This window comes from Lissotriton helveticus, chromosome 2_2 (assembly GCF_964261635.1).
Source record: "Lissotriton helveticus chromosome 2_2, aLisHel1.1, whole genome shotgun sequence".
Lineage (NCBI taxonomy): Eukaryota > Metazoa > Chordata > Amphibia > Caudata > Salamandridae > Lissotriton > Lissotriton helveticus.
In genome coordinates this window covers 327,417,309-327,443,279 of record NC_136060.1, presented here as the reverse complement: position 1 = coordinate 327,443,279, position 25,971 = coordinate 327,417,309, and the positions used below count along the sequence as shown (strand labels likewise).

At 43.7% G+C, this 25,971-nt stretch overlaps 1 long non-coding RNA gene across 1 annotated transcript; it reads right to left on the bottom strand.

Annotated features, from left to right (window-relative positions):
* Window positions 1–880: 880 nt before the first annotated feature.
* On the bottom strand, window positions 881–2,405 carry LOC144821821 (uncharacterized). Its single transcript, XR_013608458.1, has 3 exons — window positions 2,241–2,405; window positions 2,023–2,127; window positions 881–1,261 (listed from the first exon to the last, which is right to left on the bottom strand). It is a non-coding gene; the product is annotated as an uncharacterized LOC144821821 (long non-coding RNA).
* Window positions 2,406–25,971: the final 23,566 nt, after the last annotated feature.

Here is a 25,971-nt window from a genome sequence, read left to right as displayed (position 1 = left end):
AAAAGGGGAGAGGGCCATGCAACCCTCTCCCAAGCCTTATTAGGGCCTGAGGACCCCATCCCCTGGGGCTGAATTACACAAAAAGGGGAGGGGAGCCAGGCGGCTTTCCTCACTGAGCCTCAAATGACTCATGGATCTCATGACCTGGGGCCAAATTGAACTTAAAAGGCAGGGGGCCACATGATCCCTATCATTGATCCTTTTAAGGCCCTGGGAACCCCATTCTAAGGGGCCGGCTCACAGGCTGTAACCCGGTGAGCCCACACATGGTGCAAAGTAGTATCCCCTGCCTGCATTAGCACGGGCAGGGAACATATGTTTGCTCCCATCGGCTGGTTAATTTTGTAATCTCCTGCTGGGTGGGAGTTGACATGACTTCCCTGAGTGCAGGAGCGTGGGCAGGGTAGCTATGTCTGCTCTCACTCGGCGGGAGTTTTAAAAATGCTTCCACCGGAAGGGATCAAACTTCTATTTCCCTGCATGCGATCCTGCAGACAAGGAAACACATATTACTCCCGCCTGGCGTGATTACACAAATAAACAGCTGGTCCCGTCAGGTGATAGTGATGCCGGCTCCTGCACCATGCGAGGACCTGCTGGGAAAAATACAACTTTTTTCACCACCTTAAGTTTTTCCCTTGAATGGATCAGCATGAAAATTGACATGATGGACATTAGCTGACTACAGTAAAAATAAGAGATGGACTCCTTAGTAATGTCAAGGGAAATGAGGTACTACTACCAAGGCAAGAAACAATTCCCTTGACCCAAATTGGTTCAAACACAATAGTCAAACAAACACATTAAAATATTGGATCTTACATTCAATGTATGATCTTTACATATTTATTTAAAAAAATCATTTGTATTTTTATTCCATTATACAAAACAATTAAAATCACATCAAATTATAGACATGTAATAAAAAAACAACTCCTCCTTCCTACAAATACTACTAATACTTCAAAAAGCAGGATTTATTGTATTAAGACAGTTTCCAATTAAGACCAGCATGAAAAGAGACAAAACAAATGTATGACATCACCTTTGTCTAATACCAATACACATCCAAAGAAACTCTAAGACACCACAGTTGATATTTTGATCCAATCGACATTCAACTAGATTGTGTCAGTCCTTGAATTGTGTCCCCAACAGCGATGACGCGTTTCGATGGTTTCCAAATTATAATACCATCTTTATCAAGACACCAATTATTCTGTCTCTTATTCTTGTATTCCAAAATGTTTTATTCTTTACCCTACATAAAACAAGCATATAATCAATGTTCATATCACTATATGATCACTTTTCTATTCAGTGTACCAGCAACAGTGCAAATTTTCTACATATATGCCCGTTAAAAATATATTTCTCCCCGATACATTAAAAATGGGACTGAACATTATTGGTGTGGGAGGCATGCCTAGTTGTTCTAAAACTTTTCAATCAACTGGCAACAATCAATTTCACCTCCACAAGTATTTCTCAACCAACAGCACTACCTCCTGTATTTTTTTATATGATACCTACTACACTCGGAACTTTTATATATCTATGATTTTTAAAACATATGCCACCATGCTCTAGTAGATTATAATCGGGACATAATAGAGTCAGCATGTCATACATCCTTGTCCCCACTATTTCTGCTTAAAGTGACACGCCCCTCCTATTTTTATGCTGGTTTCAGGGTGACACTTCAATTGTACTACTTTGTACACCTTAACAGTTTCCACTCGAGTTGCATCTCTACTATTATTTCGCTTAGGCAGCTTCTATTTCAATATTGCCATAAGTCAGTATCGTGCATGCATCCTATTCTCACCTCGATATAAGTCTGTCCCCGGCCTAACTTTGATTATAAATTGTTCCATTCAGCACAGCTTGTTTGTTGCATGCTTAAAAACGTGTATAGGGGAAATGTATGAAAATAACCTGTGATTAAAACCCTCCTATGTTACTGCGAATATCACCATGCATCTGTTCCTACTTACTAACTTGTCATCTTTATAGATTTACCTTTGCGGTATATCCACTTCACATATAAATGGAATGGAATTCAGAGGGATGTGGTTTTTATATCCTCAAATCGCTTAAGGTTGATAATATGTTCTCGTCCGTAAGCTGATAAAAAGGAATCAAAAAGATATATCATAGGTATTAGAGCTGGCCTCTGATATGGAGAAATATGTTATTAAGCATCTATCCCTTACTGTTAGTGGCAGGTCGCGTTTTACCTTGAACGGTATCCTGCGCACTTGAATTAAAGTGGGCTCCTGATATTCGTTTCCTATTGCTGCGCGGCCTTTATATTTTTCTCCGTCTACAGCTATGCGTCCTGGAAACAAATACAGGACATTTGTAAGAGTGATTCAAATCCCTCTATTCTTGTGTTACTAGTCCAAAAAGCCGCATCGCATTCCTTGCCTTAGTACTTGACGAAAAGATCTTGCTATTTCGGGTATCGGGTTTTCGGCAATTGTTGTCCACTGGAACCCGTAGAGGCTCCTTCCTTTTAAGCTATGTGCTTTCCCTCCTCATTGGTCACAATAATCATGTTCTCCGGCTGCTAAAGATCTACATGAGACAACGTATTTTATTCGTCTCTGTACTCGCGTGGTAGATGTCCACTATTTTCTTCGTTTTTTTTATATGTAACTTTATCGATCTCAAAAGCTACACTCGCTCCTACTGATAAATATTGTTAGCGACAACAAACCAAAATAATGTTTTTATTTTTTGCACATGCATTGTTTAATCACACTATACATTATGCCTACTCTATTGCAGACCAACACTAGGAATCTTTCAAACCAGACCTTCTAAATCATATATTAGAAAAAACTCACCATGGTATAGCAAATTTCAAACATAGCGAGTTATATGAATAAGCTCTCACCCAATTAGCATCTAAATCCACTGTATTTCTATTTTAAACATATGGTCGCTATTCGATTGGCCTAAATACAGCTTTGCGATTACCATAGGTCCCCTATTATACTCTGTGGGACTACCACGTCCCGATGGTACTTCATCCTTGCAAGCTTTCCAGAGACTACAAATAACTTATGTGCTTCAATGCTTATAGTATCTACAGTAAGTTGACCAATGTATTATTGGGTGTGCTGTTCAATGCTCTCTCGTTTTGCTCAATAGCGCTGATCCTACTCTTTGGAATGGTGGATTTACGTTTGTCAGATCTCTAACCAATCCTCTCTCGAGTTAAGTCCTCATTCTACTGTATTCAAATAACACATAAACCACTGTTCTCTTCTCTTCCTTCTCTGGTCTACATATCTCCCTCTTCTATTGATCACAATCTTTTTGAGAATGAACCATTTAACGTCACTACAATCATGGTTCTTTTCTCGGAAATTATCTATGAGGGGTGCATTCTCTTTGTTCGTTCTAATAGATGATGCTTACCAAACATTGTACACATATGGAACAAGTACCACATTTGTTGTTTCCTATGGCTGCTTCCCCCCTTAGGGTACTTTGCTTTTTTCCTGTCATTTTGTATGTTTTCACTAGCACATTCCGGATGGTTTTATTGCACCTAGATGAAAATAGAGGTTTCTGCAATTGTATTTCATTGCCATAGTTAAGGATTTTCCAGTTCCTATTTACAATGTTTTTGATCTGGTTACTTATATGGGAATATTGGGTCACAAAAACCACTCTTCCTACAGCGGCGTTACTTTTTTCTTTGTTGGGGTTTAGTAAACTATCCATATCATAGAATCTCGCTCTCTTTAGTGAGTTCTTGATAAGTTTATTCAGGTAACCTCTTGCTTTCAATCTTGTTTTGAGGCCTTCCGCATGATGGTAAAAGTCTGTCACTGTAGTGCAGTTCCTGCGCAATCTTAAAAACTCCCCAAAGGGGATGTTATCCTTTCGAGAGTGCGGGTGGTTGCTGGAATATTGTAGGAGAGTATTCTTGTCAGTGGGCTTGATGTAAAGTTCCACTCCTAATTCATTATCCACATTGTTAATGAGTATATCTAAAAATTCCACACTGGTATGTCTAAAGTGGGCCGTAAATCTCAGATTGGGGTCCCCCAAATTGATCCACTCCAAAAACTCCATCAAATCTGTGCTGGAACCGCTCCATATAAAGATGATATTGTCTATGAAACGGTGCCAGCAGGAAATATTTTCAAAATATGGAGCGATCTCATTAAATATATATTGCTCCTCCAAATTACCTACATAAAGGCAGGCCAGACTAGGGGCACATGTGGCCCCCACGCTGGTCTGCAGGTATAACTCATCCTTAAATAGGAATGAGTTGTTCTTCAATACCATTTTAACACAGGACATAATTAATTCTTTATTGCCCCCATTCAGATCTCTCCATATCTATAAGATTTCACTACGCCAATTCTAGGATGCAAATGCGTCAATATCTAAGACTGACGCAGGCCCTCACACATGGGGCTTGCCTCATGTGAAAGGACACATTGCTGAAGTTGCTTCACTTTTGTTACACACTCCAGCAATGCGTCACTTTTGCGCCATACAGATACATAAAAAATACTGACGTATCCGTAACTCCTTGCGACATGATGCATCATACAGTAAATATGACGCATCAATCATGTCGCAAGGAGGGCGCTTTCATGCAGCGATGCGTCGCTTCTCATAAATGAGGCCCTGGATTGTTAGTTGAGGTGGGTAAGAATCCACCTCAAGTAATAATCACAACCTTTGTCAAGGGTGTCACGATGGACCACTAAAATCACTAAGTAAACTTGAGCTGAGCCCCTTTGTAGCTATGGCTCTGAGCAGTTAGCCTTAATGTAGAGGCAATTTATAAAGTGTCAATGATGTACTAAAACAGTTATAAAGTTGAAATGCAAAACAATAAAAATCCCAAAACGAATGAGAAACATAGAGTTCATTTTAATTACCAAAATGAGAAAAAATGCATTAGGGCAACCAGAGATAAGATTTTTTAAACTATTAAGTAGAAATAGCACCAAGAAGTACTAAGTGCTAATGATAGTCAGTGATCGCGGTGAACAGAACCTACACTCCATTTTACGCTGACTGTGAAGGTGAGGTTTGGCCAGGCAAAAAATCGTACCCTCTCACTTTAGTACTTTATGTCATGATAAACAACAGGAGTACACTTCTAAAGCTCTTGAGAACTTCAGGGGAGGTAAACAGGAGGGTCCAGTCTAGGTCCAGTTGCCATTGGTCAGTTGGTCCATTGCAAGAAAAGGTCTCTTGTAGCTTTTTGTGTTCCTGTACTTTTAAGAGGAATCTACTTATTTGCCCTAGGTACATGAGGGAGAGCAGGTGGCGTCTTCTAGGCTGTTGTCAGGTCTCAGACAGCAGGTTCAGAATTCTTTTGCTTTTCCACAGATCCACGAGTGTTCTGAAGTGAGTCCCTGGAAATGCCACATTTATGCCTGGCATGAGACGAAGTCTTCAGTCACACTAAAACTTGGCTCTGAGCGCTGTGTGTATATTGAAGTATACCCTAGTAATCCTAGGGTCTTCCCACACCGAACACTAAAACCTAGGTTTTGGCAGTCCCTGTAGTGACAACAATTTTAGAGATAGAAGTCTGGCAGGACAAAGCTGATCTTTCAGCAACCAGAAAGTAGATAGACATAAATTGCTTTGCAATTTTGTTTCACCCAAGCCTTTTTGTCCCTGTCATGAGAGCAACCTCACAGCTCATTCACATCCATTGAAATGCTAATTGCTGATAGAAGGGAGTTACCAAATTGCATATTTAGGGTCCACTGACTTCAGGCAGTGCAAAGGTGACTTTTTAAAAGGCATCTTTCCAAAATATTCATTACAAATCTGAGTTTCACCCGTGAATTGGATTTTAGATAAATATGAGACAGTGGATTATTAGCCCACCAAAAGTCCTAGTGGCACTATTCTTCTTAGGTCCTGTAAAGCTTTCAACAACTTAAACCTGAGCTAAACCACTAGAAGCTATGGCACAGAGCAGACAGGCTTAACCTAAGAAATAGTGTAAAGCATTTATAACTACAAAAACTGTTTCAAAGGTGAAACATAATACAATAGAAATTTAATTCCAGTTTAAACAAATAGAAAATACTTTAGTGAACAAAAGGACACCAAAATGACAAATATCTGATAAGGGGAACCAGAGATATGACCTTTTCAAAGTCATAAATACAAATAGTGCCAAAAAGGTCAAATCCTCTATGTCTGGACTTGGAAACTGTTTTGGAAGTCAGATTATCTTCAGCTGGACAAATCAGCAGGAAGTTGAGGCTGACTGGCAGTTTGACATTGAACAATGACTGCGGTCTCTGTCAGTTCACCAGGCAAAAAGTTGGCAAAACGCTTTTACAGTTTGGGCTGAAGTATAGCAAGTACTCACTCAAACAGAAACCACCACGCGGCTGTCCATGGCAGGTCCAGTTGAAACTGGTCAGCTGGGCTCTTCTAGGAAACTGGGCTTCTTACAACTTTTGTGTCCCTGGAGCTGAACAGCCAACTGACCCTTTGTTGGATCTGGACCTTTTGCAGGGTTATCCCCAAACTGTTTGTTTTCTTCCTCCTATTTTTCTGACCTCTTCTTTGTTGGCTTTAGACCTCTGGTCACTTTTCCACTGCTAACCAGTGCTAATGTGCATGTGCACTCTCTCCTGAAACATGATACGATTGGTTTACACCTGTTTGACATATTTCCTTGTCCTCGTGGTTTGAGCCGATACCTATTGACCTTAATATGGTGCTGGAGTGGAACGCCAAACAGATTTAGATACAAGCAGCGACAAGAGCACTCTCCGACAGAACGAACAAGGTCGTACAAACGACTAGTGCTCCATACGAGACAGGAGTGTGTATAAGAATTACTGTGTTCACCAACTTAGAACAAATGTAATAGTATTTCATTATATGATTAGCCATGACGAAGTGTGCAGTTATTACATCAGCAGAAGACAAAAAACGTGTTGGCGAGGGCAGAATGGAATAATGAAGCACAGTAAAGAACACATGCTGAAACCTCAATCTCAACCATTGATTGCCTGAGTGCTCGGAGAATTTTCTCTGGCGTATTCCATTTACTTGTAAGTACCTTGTACAGTGGTATACCATATACCCAGGCCCTGTAAATTAAATGCTACTAGTAGGCCTGCAGCACTCCTTGTGCCAACAACAGACGTAGCCTTTCAAACCTGTCTAAGGTCTTCCACTGCAGAGGTATGCACCTGTTACAACGCATTCGTTACTCCGCACTACCATTACAACGCGACTTTTATAACGCATACCATTACAACGCATTGCGCTGGGGGGCGCTATAGGATAGGGAATGGTATAATTTACTATCCAACACCTTCCCTAGGGTCCACGGGGACTGGAGTTAGAATAGTAAATTATACTTACCACTATCCAGCACCCCAAAGCGCTATGCGTTGTAATGGTATGCATTGTAATGGTCGCGTTGTAATGGTAGGTAGTTGTAACGGTATGCGGAGTAACGTCATACATCCACTGCAGAGCCTGCATGCGCAGTTTACTGCCATTTAACTTGACATTTAAAACTACTTGCCAGTCATAAACCACTCTTGTATTACACATAGGTCACCCCTGAGGTGGGCCTTAGGTGACCGTATAGGCAAGGTGCTGTGTAAGTAAAAGGTAGGGATATTTTGTGCATGTCCTGTAAGTGACAAACAGCCTATTTTGTTTCTCACTGCTGTGAGGCCGACTTCTCTCATAGGCTAGCATTGAGAATTCCTGTATATGTGATTAAGTAGTGATTCCTGATCTGAACAGAGTAGCCTGCCATGTTTGGCATGTTTGGAATAGTGGTAATACATCCTGCTTACTGATGTTGTTGGATTTTACATTGATATTTTTTTAATTAAACTTTTAGAAAGTTGGAATTTCTCCGTACATATGATTCTTTGTACTTTGATACATGACAGCTATAATTTGGGCATACTTTACAGGCAACGACCCCACTGGAAGGGCTGAGTGTGACAGGGATTACATCTGCATTCATCTACATGCTGATGTTCTTCCTGGGCAGGGGGAGATAGGGACGTTCACACTTTGCATTTGAATAGTTTGTGTTCTGCCTGCACGAAAATGGCTGATTTACCTCCTACTGATGTCTGGAGCCAGGGCTGGGTTGAAAGGGATTGCTGTACACTTCTAAAGGTTCTTTTGAAGTTCCTCCTTGAAGAAAGCCAATTTTGAATATAAATCGAGGGGCTCTGACCCCATGATTTTAGACACTGGATGAACTTATAGACAGATTCTGCTGCCTCTACAGACTGCAAATTGCTAGAGGATTGCTGTGTCACCAGGATGAACCACCATTTGGACGATTGGCTTGTTGTACTGTCCTGCTGTATGTTGAGCTGATGGAGAGACTGCTACCCTGCATTTGGGCATCTTGTGCTGGCCCGACTGCCTGCTCCTTACTTTGCGCCACAGTGATCTCAAGTGGTTTGTTTATTTGCAGCCCCCTCCCTGTTCATTGGAATGCCAGAGAGCAAACAGGATTCCACCATGCTAGGTTTATGATTGGGCATGAGAAAGACCCAAGCGGCAAGATTCTCAGGACAACGAGCACCTCTAAACCTTTTGACTGCTGGTGCTACCATAATTTACCTGAGGTTGTTGGAGCTAGAGTCCTTTACTGGAAGTGCAGCCCTATCAGCTGGGCAAGGGACAGACTGGATGCGCATCCCCCACTGATCAGGGGTGGCCTACAGGTGCTGCTTGCCATGAAGGAAATTCACAAACTCTCCAGCAAAGATAGAAATATAATGTGGCGTTGCACCCCAGGTAGGGGGCAAGAGAGTACGTATAGATGAGGGAGTGAAAAGCCGTCTTGAAAGTGAGCTGAAGTACAAGAGCTACCCCAAAAGCCCCACTGACATCTCCCTCTCAGGGCCAAGAGCAAAGACGCTTTACCAATAAAAACTATCCTCCAAAATGCTATAGCTATTGTTCCCCATTAGTATGACTGAGCAATGTATGACTGATGGGGGACCACGGTTAAATGTGTACGTCATTCTCCATTGCGTGTTTTAGCATTACAGTACTTAAAACAATTTACTGGCTGGACATTGATTTCGTGATAGTTATTTGGTATCTGGGCATCATTTATGAAAAGTGACGCATCGCTGCGTGAAAACAGCGATACGTCACTTTTCATTGCACCCTCCTTGCGTCATGCTGGATGCCTCATATATACAATATGATGCATCATGTCCAAGGAGTTACAGATACGTCAGTATTTCTGACGTAACTGTAGGCACAAAAATGACGCATTGCTGGACGGTGTCACAAAAGTGATGCAACTTCAGCAATGGCTCATTTAACATGGGCAAATCCCATTTCAATGTGCCTGCGTCAGTCTTACGCCTGCTGTGAGGCAGGCGTAAGATATGGACGCATTTGCATCCTAGAAGTGGCACAGTGAAATCTCTCAGATTTCACTGCGTCATTTCTACGAGGCTTACTTGCGTCAGAACGCCCACCCTGCATACATTATACCTGGCGCAGGTATATTGTGCGCAGGGATTTACAAAGTGACGCATCTACCTAGATGCGTCACTTTGTAAATATGACGCAACATGCTGAATTTTTACGGCACTGGTGCGTCACAAAAAGTGACTTTCCTGAGTAAGGCTTGCTCTGATTTACCTCGCTACTCTGAGTATCAAGTGCCAAAGGGGAGTACCTGGTGCTCAGTGTTGGGTCAAATAGTAAGGTTAAGCTCCAGGTCATCTGTGTAAATGGCTTTAAATCACATGATACTAACCGCTGATTGCCTCAGGACTCCAGAAAAATCCCTTTGTACATTTATTAAGATACATGTTCCCAATAGCAAGCTCAATTCACAAAACTATTTGCAATGTTTATGTACAAATGGCTTGATTGAGGAGTGAAAGCACCTTCACAAACCAGTTTACTCATGCGCAATATTTTCTCTATATGGTGTAGTGTCATGCATAAATACATCACTGCCACAGTCAAGGTTTGGGTGATACAGGGCAGGTATAACCTGAAAAGTTTGAAGCAGATAGAAACATACACGTTTGTAAATATTCACAAAGTGCCTTCAGCTTATTCTGACCGTGGAAACAGCTGGAATTTGTTGTCAAGGTTAGAAATAAATACCCTTGCATTTGGGTTGGGAGCAGCAACGCTGGCATGTCTCGCGGGTGGGGTGGTTGTGGGGGAAGAGGTGGAGTGCCGTGGGGGGTGTGTGTTGTGGGAGGTGTCGCGCCGAGGGAGGGCGGCAAAATAAAATTAATAAAAACTTACCTTGAGGCTGGTCCCAAGTAGCTGCTCCTGCTCTCCTGTCTCTGACTACAGGAACAGGAAGCAGGTAATCAGGCTGCCTCCCCTAAGCCTATCACAACGCTGAAATGCAACATTGTGATTGGTCTGGGAGCCATGTAACGGCACTCAGCCAGGAGCTGAAGGGGTGGGCATGTTCTCCGAACAGGTTATAATGCAGTCTGCATGGAGAACAGGGAAGTGCACATGACTGGTTTTGCTGGCCCGAGAGGGCATATCAAACGGTCATTGCTCACTTTGGAGTGGGCAAACAACTCCTCCCCTGCCCTGCTCCATGAGCAGAGCAGGCCCGCCCACAAAGCAGCAAGACACGTCACGAAGCATAAAAGTATAATAACTTAAAGTTATTATAATTTTCTGTTTCTCTTCTTCACATTGCTTAAAAACAGTGAGGCGACACTCCTATACCATAGCGGAGGAGCCACCCCTGGTTGGGAGTCGAACACACCTGTAATAGATTGTGTTAATAGGCAGGGAAACTGGAAGCGCAATTGTATTCATACAAAGCAGTTTGCATGCAGCTCCATCTGGCTTTAAATGCATGGAACAATCCCTGCAATTCTTTTTCAGACCAATTCCAGCTACTGTTCGAGGTCTCTAGACGTATTCCTAAAAAGGTGTGTTAATTACTGAGATCTGAAAAATTGCACCCATGCAAGGTCATACACCTACAGATAGAGATTAGGCCTAGTTTTGTGAATCGGGCACACTATTTTTAATTAGGCCACATTCATTAGGTCCTTTTGTTTTTACAAAAATATATACACATACCAGTGCCAGGGATCTTGAGTTAATGTCTCCTTTCATTTGTGTCTTTAACAATTTTGTTTGGCTTTGCCAGTGTTGTTTTTGAATTCACTTCTCCAGCATCTTTTTCTTTTTAGGTTTTCAATATACTCTCGTGTTGGACCTGGCCCTCTCTGTAGGGTCATCCCCAGACGTTTTGCCTTCCTCCTCCTATGTTTGCTTAATTTGTTTTTGTTGGCCTTAGGACTCTTTACCACTGCTAACCAGTGGTAAAGTGCTTGTGTTTTCCTTAAAACATGGTAACGTTGGCTCCTACCCAATTTACTTGTAAGTCCCTAGTAAAGTGGCACTAAATGTGCCCAGGACCTTTAAATTAAATGCCACTAGTGGGCCTGCAGCACTGATTTTGTCACCCACTAAAGTATCCCTTTAAACATTTCTCAGGCCTGCCATTGAAGAGCCTGTGTGTGCAGTGTAAAACTGCCTTGTGGACTTGTCAAAGTAAACCTTTTGCCAGGCTCTTTTGCCAGGCCCAAATCTTCATTTTTAATATATATAAGGCACCCATAGGGTAGGCCCTGGACAGCCCAGAGGGCAGGGTGCAGCGTATTTAAAAAGTTGGACATTTATTTTTAGGTTTTACATGTCCTGGTAGTGAAAAACTCCTAAAGTCGTTTTTACTACAGCAAGGCCTACGTCTCCCATAGGACAACACTGGAGATGTCTTATTACATTTTATAAATGTAATTTTCAAATGAGAAGAGATAATCAGTTCATGTTTGGTGTCTTTAGAATCCCACTTTAAAATCCTAACTTATGGTAAAGTTGTATTGTAAATTGCAGTTCTGAAAATGCACTTTTAGAAAATTAACATTTTCTTACCCTAGCCAAGCAGTGCCTGTAGCCTGCCTCTGGTCACAGGACTGGGTGTAGCTGACATTTAAGCTTTGTGTATTCCTCCTAGACAGTCACTAACAATGGGGAGCTTGGTTGTGGCTGGATGGGCCATCACTGGCAGGATGAGAGGCAGGAGCTTGGCCCAGCCCCACTTACACTTGATAAGGCTGTGTCCTGTCTCCACGCAAGGTTCTGCATACCCCTGTAGTTAGTCCAGAGCCAGGGCCAGGAAGGCAGGGCATCTAGGCACTTCAAACACACTGTCTTGAAGCGCCTCCCACCTTCCAGAATGGGGGCACCGGGGTATAACAGGCATTTGCAATGCAATAGGTCTCGCATTTGCAAGAGTTTGATCTATTGGCATTGTAAATGACGGATGCCTTTTATTTATGTGTTTTTAAAACCTGCAAGCGGTGTGTATGTACTTGTAGTCCTTGCTTACGAGAAGCAAGGCTGGTAGTAAAAGAGGTACAGTTACTTCCAGCCTTGCTTTTAGTAAGCAACGACTATAGGTACAAAGTGCGTGTTTACGCACCGCTCGCAGGTTTTTAAAAGGTATAAATAAAAGGCATTATTATTTATAATGGCAGTAGCTCACACTCTCGCAAACGTGAAACCTATGGTCCAGCTGGAAAGCCGTGTGAATGAGCAAGATGGCACAGCTCTCCACACATTTTGTTTCTACAGCAGGCATCCTTTATCATAATGAAGGGCTTTGCAGCAGAAATCTGGAACTTTGCTCATGGAAAATCAGAGGCAGTTGGCACCCCATAACAAAGGACTTGCTACAACCAAGCTTAAGGTTATACAATTAGTAGTTTTGCATTGCCCCTATATTTTTTATTTTGTATTAGTTCCCTTGAGTGAGTGCAATGACGTCCGCATTACAGTTTTTGAGTAGTATAATAATAGATGTCATAAAGCATGAGTGCTATATGGCTTTTTTAGACTGCAGGTGTTGGGACTGGTTGGACTTTCTTTTAAATGTCCCTTTCATTGTCTGGGCTAATTTTAGGAGGATTTAGAGCAGATGATGCCATTTTGTCATGTCAGCGCTATCCCGCCAGTCCGCTAATGAGTACTGTAGTGCCCAGACAAAAATAAACATACCAAAACAAATACAACAAAAGAAATAACTGAAATTGTTTGCTCAAAAACAGTTTTCACTGACAAATACTATAAGGCTGTGACTACTGAATGACGAAAATATATTATGTCCACGGTACCAGTGAACAAAGACTGACAACAACACTAAAGTGTTTGTATTTGAAAATATGAATTCTTTAAAATAATTATTTACATATAATTAAACCCGCGTTGCAATAAACAAATGCTGGGCCTCAAAGTGTAGATGCAAATAGAATTGGGTAATATATGGAAAGTAACAGTCCGAAATACGCTCCATTAAATAAAGAATATGTGCATGACACTGAATCATAACACAGCAGCTGAGCGAGGAAACTATAAAGTAATAAGCATTAGTTCAGAATGCCGGCTGCGAAAAGGCAGTCACCGTTGGGTAGGTAAGTACACGGCACCATGCACAGTGTTCACAGGTGCCTCCAACCCCGAGCCTCTATCTCGCCTTCCCTCTGAATTAAGGCATGTCGCTTGATCTTCGAGTTGGCCGACAGTATGCTGGGTAAGTATGTTATTACAAGCAATCAGCCTGATAAAAGTTGATATCCTCATTAATTCTAGCTGGCCTGAGAGTCCACACCTGCAGATCATACTGCCTGGAACTGCACAGGAAAGGCACGGCGCCATGACACTCATGGTGTGCTTTGGCACACCACATCAGAGTCCTACAGCAGAAAGGGAACCCTTCGTCTACAATTTTCTGCTGTGCCCCTTGAACGAAGCCAGGTGGGATGCGGGCGTGTTTTCTATTGATGTTCACCTTGCACTATCCTGGTGACCGTGTACCCCGAATTAAACAGGAAGCACTCTGCACAACTACAAGCCAGAGACGATATGCTTCGCGGAGGAATATTTATAAAAAGAAGCTCTCAGTTTACTGCATTAACTTTTGCAAATGTGTTGCTCGGCAGGCAGAGTTTGCACCTAAACCTCTTTCTGCGACGCCATCTGCTGTAGAATGCCGTGACGTCAGCACTTGTTTCAAGCCGGTGGTGGTCAGCTGCCAGCGACTGCTTGTCCACATGTCCCTCCGCACTCTTACTGAAGGTTATACAAGCAGTCAGTAAAGGTACAATACATGCAGGGAGTGGCCATCACTCTGCAGTTTAAAGCTAATTTCCGATTCACAAAGCATTCATGAGCATGGGAAGTGACACTGTAGGGGCACTTTTTAATGTACCCTTGCACGCCTTGGTGAGTCGGTTATGAATGTCTGAATTCCACATTAGTAAAACTGCAAAGAGGGCGTGTTGAAGTTCAAGTAATCCAAAAAACAGGTAAGTAGAAAATACATTTAATGAAGTCAATAGGCTGGTGCAGCACGTCTGACAGTAACTGAAGGTAAAAGTAACTGCCAGCCGTGGAACCTGGAACACAACATGTAAGATACTCAGCAGTCATGTAAGACTGAACAATAAGAATATACAAGAATGTAACACATCTTACCCCATACAAAATGAAAACACATCAACACAAATACCTACCAGGTAATTAGTTTGGTCAAACATTGCTTTTGACTCTGGAAGCTATGGATTGAACAGGAGGAACACAATTATCATGAACTTTGTTACTCTTGTGGAAATTGTTAGACATATGACATTTTTCAACTCTACGTATGTTTCATACTCTTCCATCTTGAGTAATAACACCGTTTTTACAAACTTTCACAGTCTTAATAGGAGGATAAAATTTGGAAACTCCTTTCACCAAGAAACCAGGTTTTTGATCCTGACCCACTCCCCCACAACAAAATTGGGAAGCTTGACATTCATTTTAGAATCAAACGACTTTCTCATCTTGTTTTTTTTTATTTTCAACACGTTTGGCAATAATATCAACATCAGCCTTATCATAAGTAATATTAATTTTCTTAATCCACCATGGGCAAATATCAGAAGATGGCTCTCTACCTTTCAAAAGCATGAAAGGACTTACCCCAGTGACAGAATGAGGAGTGATACGATATACCAATAATTTCCTTCTCACCACATCCATCCATGGTTCACAGGATAAAGCAGCAGATTGAACACTATCTTTAAGAACTCGATTGAAGCGTTCCACCAGGATATTTTCTCTGGGTTCATATAAGGATGTAGTAACATGTTTGATATTACAATTTTGAAAAAATGGTTCCATTTCATGAGAAATTAATTGTACTCCATTGTCAGTGACAATGACTTCTGGAGAACCCTCACAAGCAAAAACTTCTTTTAAGAAAGAAATGATAACTTGAGAAGAAGCATTGGCCACAAATTTAACTTCAGGCCACTTGGAGTGGTAATCCACAATGACCAAAGCATAACGAGCATTAAGAGGAAGATGCTTAAAAGGACCTGAAACATCAAAGGCTACCTTTTGCCATGGAAAATGAGGCCAAGACACGGGTTTTAGTGGAGTTGAAGACACATGAAGCATTTTGTCACTATTTATACACTCCGAGCATTCTCTATCTGTTCTGTCCACCATCTTATCAAGTCCAGGCCACCAAAAATTAGCACTAATAAGACGTTTCATAGAAGACATCCCCAAATGTCCCTGATGAGATAACAACAAAATCTCTTTTTGCATAGACACAGGAGGAATAATCTTACCTCCCTTAAACTTCAAACCTCCAGATTCTTCTATTTCAGAACACACATAGCAATAAGGAGACATATCAGCAGAAACACACTTTTCCTTGGGCCATCCTTTTTTGACACATTCTGAAATCTGCTGACACAAAACATCATTAGTCATTTCCTCAAACCATTCTTTTTAGATAACGTTACAAATTCATGAGAGACACAATCACCAATAGTCGTAATAACATCTACAACCTGTTCAATAGTAGAGATGTTTTCCTGCTGGCAAGGTAACCTGGACAGAAAGTCAGCCGTGAAATTACTCCTACCCGGTACGTACACAATTTGGAAATCATATTCTTGAAGCTTAGATGTTAATCGGGCAATACGGGCAGTGGAATTCCAGCCACCACCCGGAGACAAAATTCCAACAAGTGGTTTATGGTCTGTCCTGAGTGTGAATCTGTTACCCACACGTAATTACGAAAGTGTTCAACTGCCCAAATGCAAGCCAATAATTCTCTTTCTATTACTGAATATCTTCTTTCCGTAGAAAACAAAGTTCTAGAAGCGAATGCCACGCACCACTCCACTTTACCAGAACATTGACTAAGAACACCTCCAGGACCATAAAGACTGGCATCCACAGCGATGATGCACCTTTTATTAAGACAAAAAGACTTTTAAGTAGGAGTATTAACAATCTCATTTTTAATTTGCTTAAAAGCAGCTTCTTGTCTATCAGACCAAACAAATTCAGAAGATTTCCTAATCAGTTCTCTAAGGGGTTCCATCTTAGTAGCAACATTTTGTATACATTTTCTATATTATTCACATAGCCCTGCAAAAGAGAGCAGTTTGTCTGTATCATCAGGGGCAGGCGCATTAATGATAGCATCAACTAAGGCTTTCTTTTTCACAACCCCTTCACCTGAAAGTGTATGACCCAAGTATTCTACAGATTTGCAAAAAAACTTGCATTTACTGGCTTCAAGTGTTAAACCATACTCTCCTAACCTAGAGCAAACCTCTTTAAGATGATTAAAATACTCACTTTCATCTTTAGAAAACACAAGAATATCGTCCTGAAAGCATTTGACAAACAAGCCTACATCTTTAAAAATGTGATACATCGCCCTCTGAAAATCAGACACAGCCGAAGCCAACCCAAAAGGAATTCTCTTGAATTGAAAGAGGCCGTGAGGAGTGATAAAAGCTGTAAAATGCTTTGAATCATCAGTAAATTCGATCTGATGATATGCAGATCAAAGATCCAAAGTAGAAAACACGCAAGCACCCTCCAGCATACACACCATTTCGTTGATGTTAGGGAGGAGATGACAATCAGTGACAAGATTTGTGTTCAATGCTCTTAAATCCACACATAATCAGATACTTTCATCATGTTTAAGGGCCAAAACAATGAGAGAAACCCACACCGACGACACCATTTCTTCCATTATGTCATCTTTAACCATATTATCCAACATTTCTTTTAGTTTATTCCTGATACTTACAGGGACCCCTTTAAGTTTTCTTAACTTGTCAGAGAACACATTTGGAAATAAAACGGTGAAATCCATACTATATGTAGATACTGCAAGTATTGATACCGGATGTTTCATCCTGGGATTTAAGATAATACCTAATTTGGCTTGATCACGCCAACCTAGTACATTTACACCTTTATACGCTATATACAATTTGATAACAGCTGAATTACCTTTAAATTGAATGAGTACTTCTTTAAAACCTATGAAGTCAATTTTAGAACCATCAAAATTGTATGCAATAATCTCGGGTTCACAAAGTGAGTTAACATCAACAAAGTCTTTGAAAATCTTAGTGCAATACTCTTAAGTGATAATAGTCCATGGAGAACCCGAATCTGCAATGAGTTCCAAATCTTTACCTAAAACATTTACCGTACACTTACGAGGAGATAACTCATCAGTATCAGGTGTGTTAACAAAATCCTGGACTGACACAACAATACCAGACCCAACATTGCAAGAAGTGTCATTGCTACTGAAATCATCTGTTACACATGACACTTTACCATTACCAAATTTAGAATAAGCTGACATTGTTCTTTTTGAATCATTAGAGGGTTTAGAAAAGGTTTTACACGTCTTAGAAAAGTGTCCAGTTTGTCCACATTTGTTACACAACTTACCAATAGCAGGACACTGCGGAAAAGAGGTAATATGATCAGGATTACCACACCTGTAACTATAAAACTGTCTGTAATTACTATCCCTCTCCCCTTTATAATGGGAAACATTCTTAGAAACATTTGCGTTGACAGTACTGACTTCACTACTAGTGCTAGAGGAGGAAGAGGTTTTGTTGTCCTTATCAAGTGACTTAATCCATGTATCGGATTGTTCCAAAGCTTTGGCAGTACTAATTGTTATTTCTAAATTAGGATCACCTAATATCCATAACTGTTCTTGAACTTTTTTACTCTTTACATGCAGAATGATTTGATCCCTGATCATTTCATCAGTTATCAAACCAAAGTTACAATGCAAAGATTGTGCACGGAGAGCAGTGAGAAACTCATCAAAACTTTCATTTTCATCTTGAACTCTAGTATAAAACTTAGACCTATTTAGAGCAATACTCATAGTAGGCTTAAATCTCTCTTCAATCCTTAAAATAGCTTCATCATACACAAATTCAAATTCAAAAAGCTTTATTCGGTACATATTCCATGACCATAAAAGCATCTTATAAAAAAAAACAAGATATCCAAAGTATAATTAACAATCGTAATCAGTATACAAATACAGTCTATAATAATTAAAACCAAAACATGATTCAATAAATATTATTAAAAGCTCATTAATACACAATTTATATGAAGTATCTAAGGATCATTAGTTTTCATAATTTTCATACATTAAAATCTCTAAATACGAATAAGTCTTTCTTTTCTTAATTGCCATTTGGACAAATTTGCAAGCAGCATTCATAATTCTCTCATTTTCCAAGCTACAAATGATGTTAAACGCTTGCTTATAATGATAATATACATTTGTTTTAAAAAGATGTTTCAGAATAAGCTTATGAATATCCCTATAAAAAGCACAAAATAAAATAAAGTACAACGTTGATTGTGGGGATTTACCGTCTCATGGGCAGTTCGGTAGTAAATGGTACATTTTCCTTTTAGCGGGGAATGCCACTAGATAGTGTAGGCTGCCTAGTCTCAATCTAGTAAGATAGAACCTTAGCTGCACATTTCTTATAGTAACCAGTCAGGGTTGTATACACATGAAGAAGGGGCGTTCATAGTAAGATATAACACTTCATCATACACATTAAAATCACCACCAGATCTGACAGGTGGAAGAGTTCTATACACTAACTGTCCCTCAGATCCAAGACAGTGTAAAAAAAATATTCCTTTTTCTCTCAGCGGACATGCGTTCACCATCCATAACTTTAAGATAAGTAAAAAACTCCTCCTTCCACCTTGTCCAGACAATTGGTGGTTCACCCTTTGTTTGTAAAAATTTGGATGGAGGATCGAATTGCATGGCAGGAATGTTGTCCAGTTGTCCAGTATAAGGTTTCCACAGAAAATATTGCGGAAAGTATTGTTAGTAAAAATATCGTAAAAATTATAGCGAAAAGCAATACCTGTGAATAATAACACTTAAAATCCTATGGTGTAAAAGTTATTGAAGGGAATAAGGTGTGCACATCACCGTGTGTGCTAGCAAAAATATTAGCACTAAAAAAAAAACAATGAAGCTCTATATAACATGTGAAAACAAATGTTAAATCAGTCTAAAGTCAAGCACAGCACCTCTGGATAACAAAAACAGTCTGAAGTCAAAAACTGAAGTAGAACAACATCACTGGATAGTCGAGGGACTATCAAAAAAAATCCGAAGATCTCAGCAGATAGTTGGATGTATAGTTTAAATGAATAATAATCCAAGAATAAAGCTCACCAGCGCTGGAAAATCCAGTTAATAAATTAAAGAAATAAAGCAATATCTGGCAAAGCTTACTTGGAAGTAAAACAAGCCGGTAATAAGTGATTGCTTCAGGCAGAAGTACTTGAAAACGGGACTTGCCGGTAAAACGTGATCGCAACTACGAAGATTAATACTTCACCAATATGGCCGCCGGAGTGATTGCGCAAAGCATAGCCAATCGGAAGTGTTGTACGTAGTGCTTCTTCTCCTTTACCAGCCAACCAATACCGCTGTGCCGACACGTCATAGAAAGGAGCGTGTCACAGCCGGTAACCAATGGGAACTAGGCTGAGATGATCATAACGGAGATCGTCCAAAGAACACAGGAAATGGACAAAAATCATCAAAGTGGTAATGAAGCAAGCAAAAAATCCCAGATTTCCAGCAAAGTAGAATCCAATGAAATCGGCAGTGAAAACAATTAATCCAGAGGTAATGAGGCGTAATGCTGCGGGTCCGAGAAAACTTCACCGCACCTGTGCCTGCATACAACGTGGCTGGTAAGGTCATCAGTCCCTAGTCGCCATTGTTGAAGTTCAAGTAATCCAAAAAACAGGTAAGTAGAAAATAAATTTAATGAAGTCAATAGGCAGGCACAGCACGCCTGACAGTAACTGAAGGTAAAAGTAACCGCCAGCCGTGGAACCTGGAACACAACATGTAAGATGCAGAAGCATCCATATGTTCCAAGTTCCAGGCAGCATGCGCAGCAGTCATGCAAGACTGAACAATAAGAATATACAAGAAAGTAACAGGGCACAATCCTTTCTGCTTATGGTAAATGTATATAAATAGAGTCTGAATATTCTCACTTCATTCCCTTTCACAAAGGCAGGTTAGAGTATGTAAAAACATGCTAATTGGGTACTCCTTTACATACTTTTATATACCACATAGGGTGGGTCACTCCGACAAACCAGCCCTACTGACCTTTGTTGTGTTTCTTCACATTAGAAGCTATTCCTCGCTTGCTGCTCGCTCATTGCATTCTGGACTTTGCTGTACTAGAATTTGCATGTTCCATTCCCATCCCTGGGCTTCATTGTCCAGATTTGAAGTCCCAGTTGCAGCAGGTACTGACGTGAGACTTCGGTGCACTGGCACAGACACTCACAGCAGCTTTAATACTTAACAGTGCCTTACTTTTGATTTGGTGCCAGAAGGCACTTCTGACAACGGTGCGAGGCAGGGGCCCCTTGTTAGAGAAAGGCGGGCGCACCGGCCCCCACCTGCTCTCAGTGGTGGGGCGCGCCCCATCACGTCACTTTGACACGGCGGGCGCGCCTCAACATTGATTGGACCCCGGGGCTACTAGTGACCCGGAAGTGATTGAATCACTTCCGGGTCACGGTGGTCACCAGGCCGGTTAGATGCGACCTGGCAAGTGGGGTTTAAAAGGCGAGGGAGCACGGGAGTCTGCCTTTTTGACTCCGCGCTCCACCGCCTGCCCCTCCAGCCTCTAGGAGGCTGTCATTCTTTTTCTTGTTTTTCGCCCTTTGCAGGTCTTCGGGGGCTACATTATCGTAGCTGTTGAGGAGTCTGCAGGAGCTGGGCAGCAAAGCCCGGGTGTGGGCAGAGACGGTGGTCCATCGGCAGGGACCTCGGCATGACGCTGCGGAGCGGGCGATCTTCACTGCGTGCGCTCCTCTGTGCCTGGACTTACGGAGACACAGAGCGCGAGGGACCAGCAGTTCTGGTCTTCGGGGGAGCAGTTCGAGGAGTCAGGCGCTTTGCAGTGCTGTGAGCATTGGGCATGCAAGCGCTTGATCTTTCCGTGTTGCTACAGTACGCCCTTAAGCATCGGGTACAACGTTAAGGTTAGCGCACTTGTGGGGTTGAAAGTTGCAGAATTTTCGTAACAGCTGTGTTTTTGATGAGGCAAATATATGTTTGATCGGCATCTCCCATAGCGGTCAGTACGCCCGGACAATTCCCTTTTTTCACTATGTTCTTCGGGTGGTTTCTGTTCCGCGAAGAACACACGTAGCGCTCCTGAAAAAGTGATTTGGATGGCCGGGGTGGTTTTTGTGATGCGGCTCGCACGCATGTAACCATGCATCCTTCGTGGTGCTAGAGTTCCACTATGTCCTTTTGCGGCTCAGGAACAGGCGCTGGGAGTGCTGTTAATTTGGTTTCAGTTTCCTTATCGCTGCCTGTTAATTTTGACTAATTTGTCGTAAATAGACCCACAGCCAGCATGTCTATCTTTTTTTTTTTTAAACTTTATTTTTGATTATGCGAGGAAAAACATAAACATTCCCCCCCAATTGTGGCATCATACAGAACCGTTGCATACAGGACGACAACCTCATTAAGGCACATTAGGGACAAAAAACACCGCTGAACATCAGTCAGGCCTTTGGGCTTGCAAAAACAACCTTACAGTACAATCATTTCGTGGCAACTGTGAGTGGAAGCAGCGGCCGAACGCACCGAGACAAACCGAATCTAACCATCCCCAATACCCACCCCCTCCCCATCAGTCCCCGATCCCTCAGAGGTGAACAGTTCTGAGCTATTCCCCTCAGAGTCACTCAAGGTCAAACCAGCAGTGCACATCACTCTCCATGCCAACAGGTCTTCCTGCAATTTCTCATCTCTACGCGTACATTGCATATGAGTCTCTTCCGCCAACGACCACTCCCGGACATCCCGCAGCCATGCAAAAATCTCAGGGGCCCTCCGCCCCATCCAGGTAATGGCCACCCTGCGCCGTGCCAGAACCAGCATAAGCTGTAATAGTTTATAGGGGACCTTCCTCCTCCGAGGCCGGGGGACCAGAGCTAGCAAACATTGGAGCGGTGTCAAGGTTATGTTAAGGTAGGTAGCAGCGGCTATCCTTCCCACCACCTCCGTCCAAAAGTCCCGCACTAAGGCACCCTCCCAGGCCAAGTGGAGAAACCCCACTCCTTCAGCACCGCACCTAGGGCAAGTGTCCTCCCTGTCTGGCGAAATGCGCTGTAAAGAGACCGGTGTCAAGTATGTGCGATGCATGAAATTGAAGTGTATAAGCTTAAACCGTGCGTTACAAGAGACCTGACGTGTTAGACCCCCTATACGCTTGCGCTGTCCGGCATCCAGTTTCACCCCCAAGTCAGTCTCCCAGGCACTTCACGCAGGCTGGACAGGTGGCTCCGAGTCCTGACGGAGGGCCGAGTAAAGCGAGGAAATCAACCTGCGACCCCTGCCACAGGTGAGGATAATGTTCAAAGTGTAAGAAGTCTTAGGTGCCTCTGGATACTGGGGCCACATCTCTTTCACCACCTCCTGCAGACCGTGGTAATGTAAATATTGTCCTCCCCTAGGCCAAAGGCCTCCGCAGCCTCCTCGTAGGAGACAAACGATTCGCCCGGATACAGGTCCGCCAGAGTATCGCAGCCTCCAGCCCTCCAATCTCGGAAAGACATATGTTCCTCCATAGCTACAATAGGCGCCAAAATCCAAACCGACAACTCCCTATGAAAGGGGGCCAGCCGCAGAACCCGCTCCACACATCTCTGCCAAAGTGCAGCCGCATGCCGCACCACATAAGGAAGAGTCGCGTCCGCTCCTCTCCCCTTCATCATCGCCACCTGCATCATCCGCCCGGTGGCTCTCCCGGCCAACAGTTGCATCTCCCACCCCTCCACATCCGCAAACCACCGCGCTGCAGGCAACAAGTTTGCTGCATAATAGTATATTTCGAACCTCAGAGCCTCCAGACCTCCTTCCTCCAAGCTCCGAACCAGGGTGTGTAACGCCACCCGGCTGCGTCGGCCCGCCCAGAGCAGCGATGTCAATAAGGTGTTAAGGGTGCGAAACATTCGCGATGGTATGGGGCAGAGTGAATTCTGAAGGACATACAGTGTCCTAGGAAGCATCACCATCTTTGCAACTGCAAGCTGACCCATAAGGGAGAGCGGCAATGTATTCCAGAAGGTCACCGAACTCTGCAAGGACGTAAGTATCCGGCCGATGTTTCGATCCAGCAGCTGCGAGTCCGTCCGGGCCACCTGAATACCCAGATACCGAAAAGCCTCCTGTTCCCCGCGCAATCCCAGATCTGGAGCGCCTGTCGCCGGGCCGTCCCCATATCCCGCCAGCGGGAAGATCAAGGATTTGGCACAATTAATCCGCAAACCCGATGCCTCCCCAAATCGGTCGAGGCTCTGCAGTAGTACGGGCAGCGATTCATCCGGCGCCCTCAGATAAAAAAGAGCATCATCCGCATACAAGGAGACCACACTACACGTGTCCCCCACCAGGATTCCCCATTGTGCCATCTCCGCGCGTATCCTGACCGCCAATGGCTCTATCGCCAGTGCAAAGAGGAGCGGCGAGAGGGGACACCCCTGCCGCGTCCCCCGACCGAGCCGCCATTCCGCAGAACGCCCCGCGCCCAACCTCACTCTGGCACAGGGAGCCGTATACAACAGGCGAACCCAGCCACAAAAATTGGGCCCCATGCCCACCGCTTTGAGGACCTCCAGGAGGTAACCCCAGTCAACCGTGTCAAATGCTTTGGCGATATCAATAGACACGACAACCAATTTGTCTTCCCGATCGCGAACTTCATGTAGGATATGAGTCAGCCGTCGCAAATTCATGGCCGTATTGCGCCCTGGTATAAATCCGCACTGAGGTGCGTCATATGCGGTGCTAGGCGGTTCTCTAATAATTTAGTCAGGATCTTGACGTCTGTGTTAATCATAGTAATGGGTCTGTATGCCGCCGGATCGCATCTGTCACCCCCTGGTTTCAGAATCATGCAGATCTCGCCCTGATTCATGGTGGGCGGTAGAACACCTCTCTCAAACGCCTCGATGAACACCTGCAACAAGCCTGGGACAACAGTATCAATGAAGGCCTGATAGAATTCCGGGGGAAACCGTCACCCCCTGGAGCCTTGGCCCTCGGGAGACCAGCCACGGCAGCCTGCACCTCCCCCAACGTTATCGCTGCGTCTAAATCTTCCGCTGCATCCCGGGAGAGGGTCTGGCCCTATGCCTCTTAGCACACGTGCCGAGCCCCCTCACATTCCACGTCAAAAACGTATAGCCCATGACCAATTGCTGGGCCCCCCCAGGGCCCCCTCAGCACATCCAACAAGCCTTCCAGTTCGTGCCCGCACTGTAATACCACTGATGCCAATAACAACCCCCCAAACAAACCCTCCCAACAGCCCCCACTCCCCCCTCCCACAAGCAATATTCCTGCAACAACCAAACATGCCGAAATGCCCTTCCCCTGCTGGTGCCAGGACGTACACAGCAACCCCATCTCTACAAGCCTAAAAAGCAAGAAGAGAATCCCCTCCCCCAACTACCCCCCCATTCAACCCCCACCCAACTGCCCAGCAGGACCCACCCTCAACTCCCCACCCCAGCGTCAGCTCCACAAACAGCAACCCTCATCCAGACCAGAACTCCCATCTAGACGCCCCGGTCCCCTCCCCGACATATGTCCCATTCCCACCCACTCCCCGGAACCCCCTTACTGTTCAGCAAGTGTCCAGCCACATGATCAGCGTCCAAGAGCGGCATGGAGCTCCGCTCCACCCTGCTAAAGTCAGCCTGGGTCGAGCCCAGTCGCCCTGGCCATCTCAGGGACCGTTGCACCCGTCAGGTCGTCCCCCTCCTCAGTAGGCAGCAGGGTGTCCGGCACCAGGATTTGTCCCGGGGAAGCTGGGCATGACGCCCCCCGGGGCAGGGTTGACTCCGGCAAATCCATGGGAAGGGAACCGTCTTCACCCACAGTGACCCGATCGCCCTCCGCGCTGCCATCTGGGCGGGATCCTTGTCGCCTTCTCCGGCTACGTCTTCTCCGTGGTCTGGTCCCCCACGTGCTCCGGCCTCTTGCCCGTTCCTCGGGGGCAGGTCATCTCCTCGAATCTCGAGCCACTCCCATACCTCCGCAGGATTTTCAAGGAAGTTGGCTTTCCCCTGAAAGAGGACCTTAAGCTTTGCCGGGTAGAGCAGCATGTACTGAAGCTTCATCACCCGGAGCTTTTGCTTGACTGCCAGGAAGGAATTGCGCTGTTCCTGGACCAACTTCGCATAGTCCGGATAAATGGAAACCTTTGAGTTCTCAAACGTGAGGTCCTTAGATTCCCATGCAGCTTTCAGGATGCTGTCCCGATCCCGGTAATTTAGGATCTTGGCTATGATGGCTCTCGGTGGGGCTCCAGGCTTGGGGGGAGGAACCAGCGCCCTGTGCGCCCTCTCGATCACAAAAACATCTGACAGGCCTGTAGGACAGAGCACCGTACGGATCCATTGATCCAGAAAACCTTCCGGGTTACCCGCCTCTGCTCTTTCCGGAATGCCCAGCAC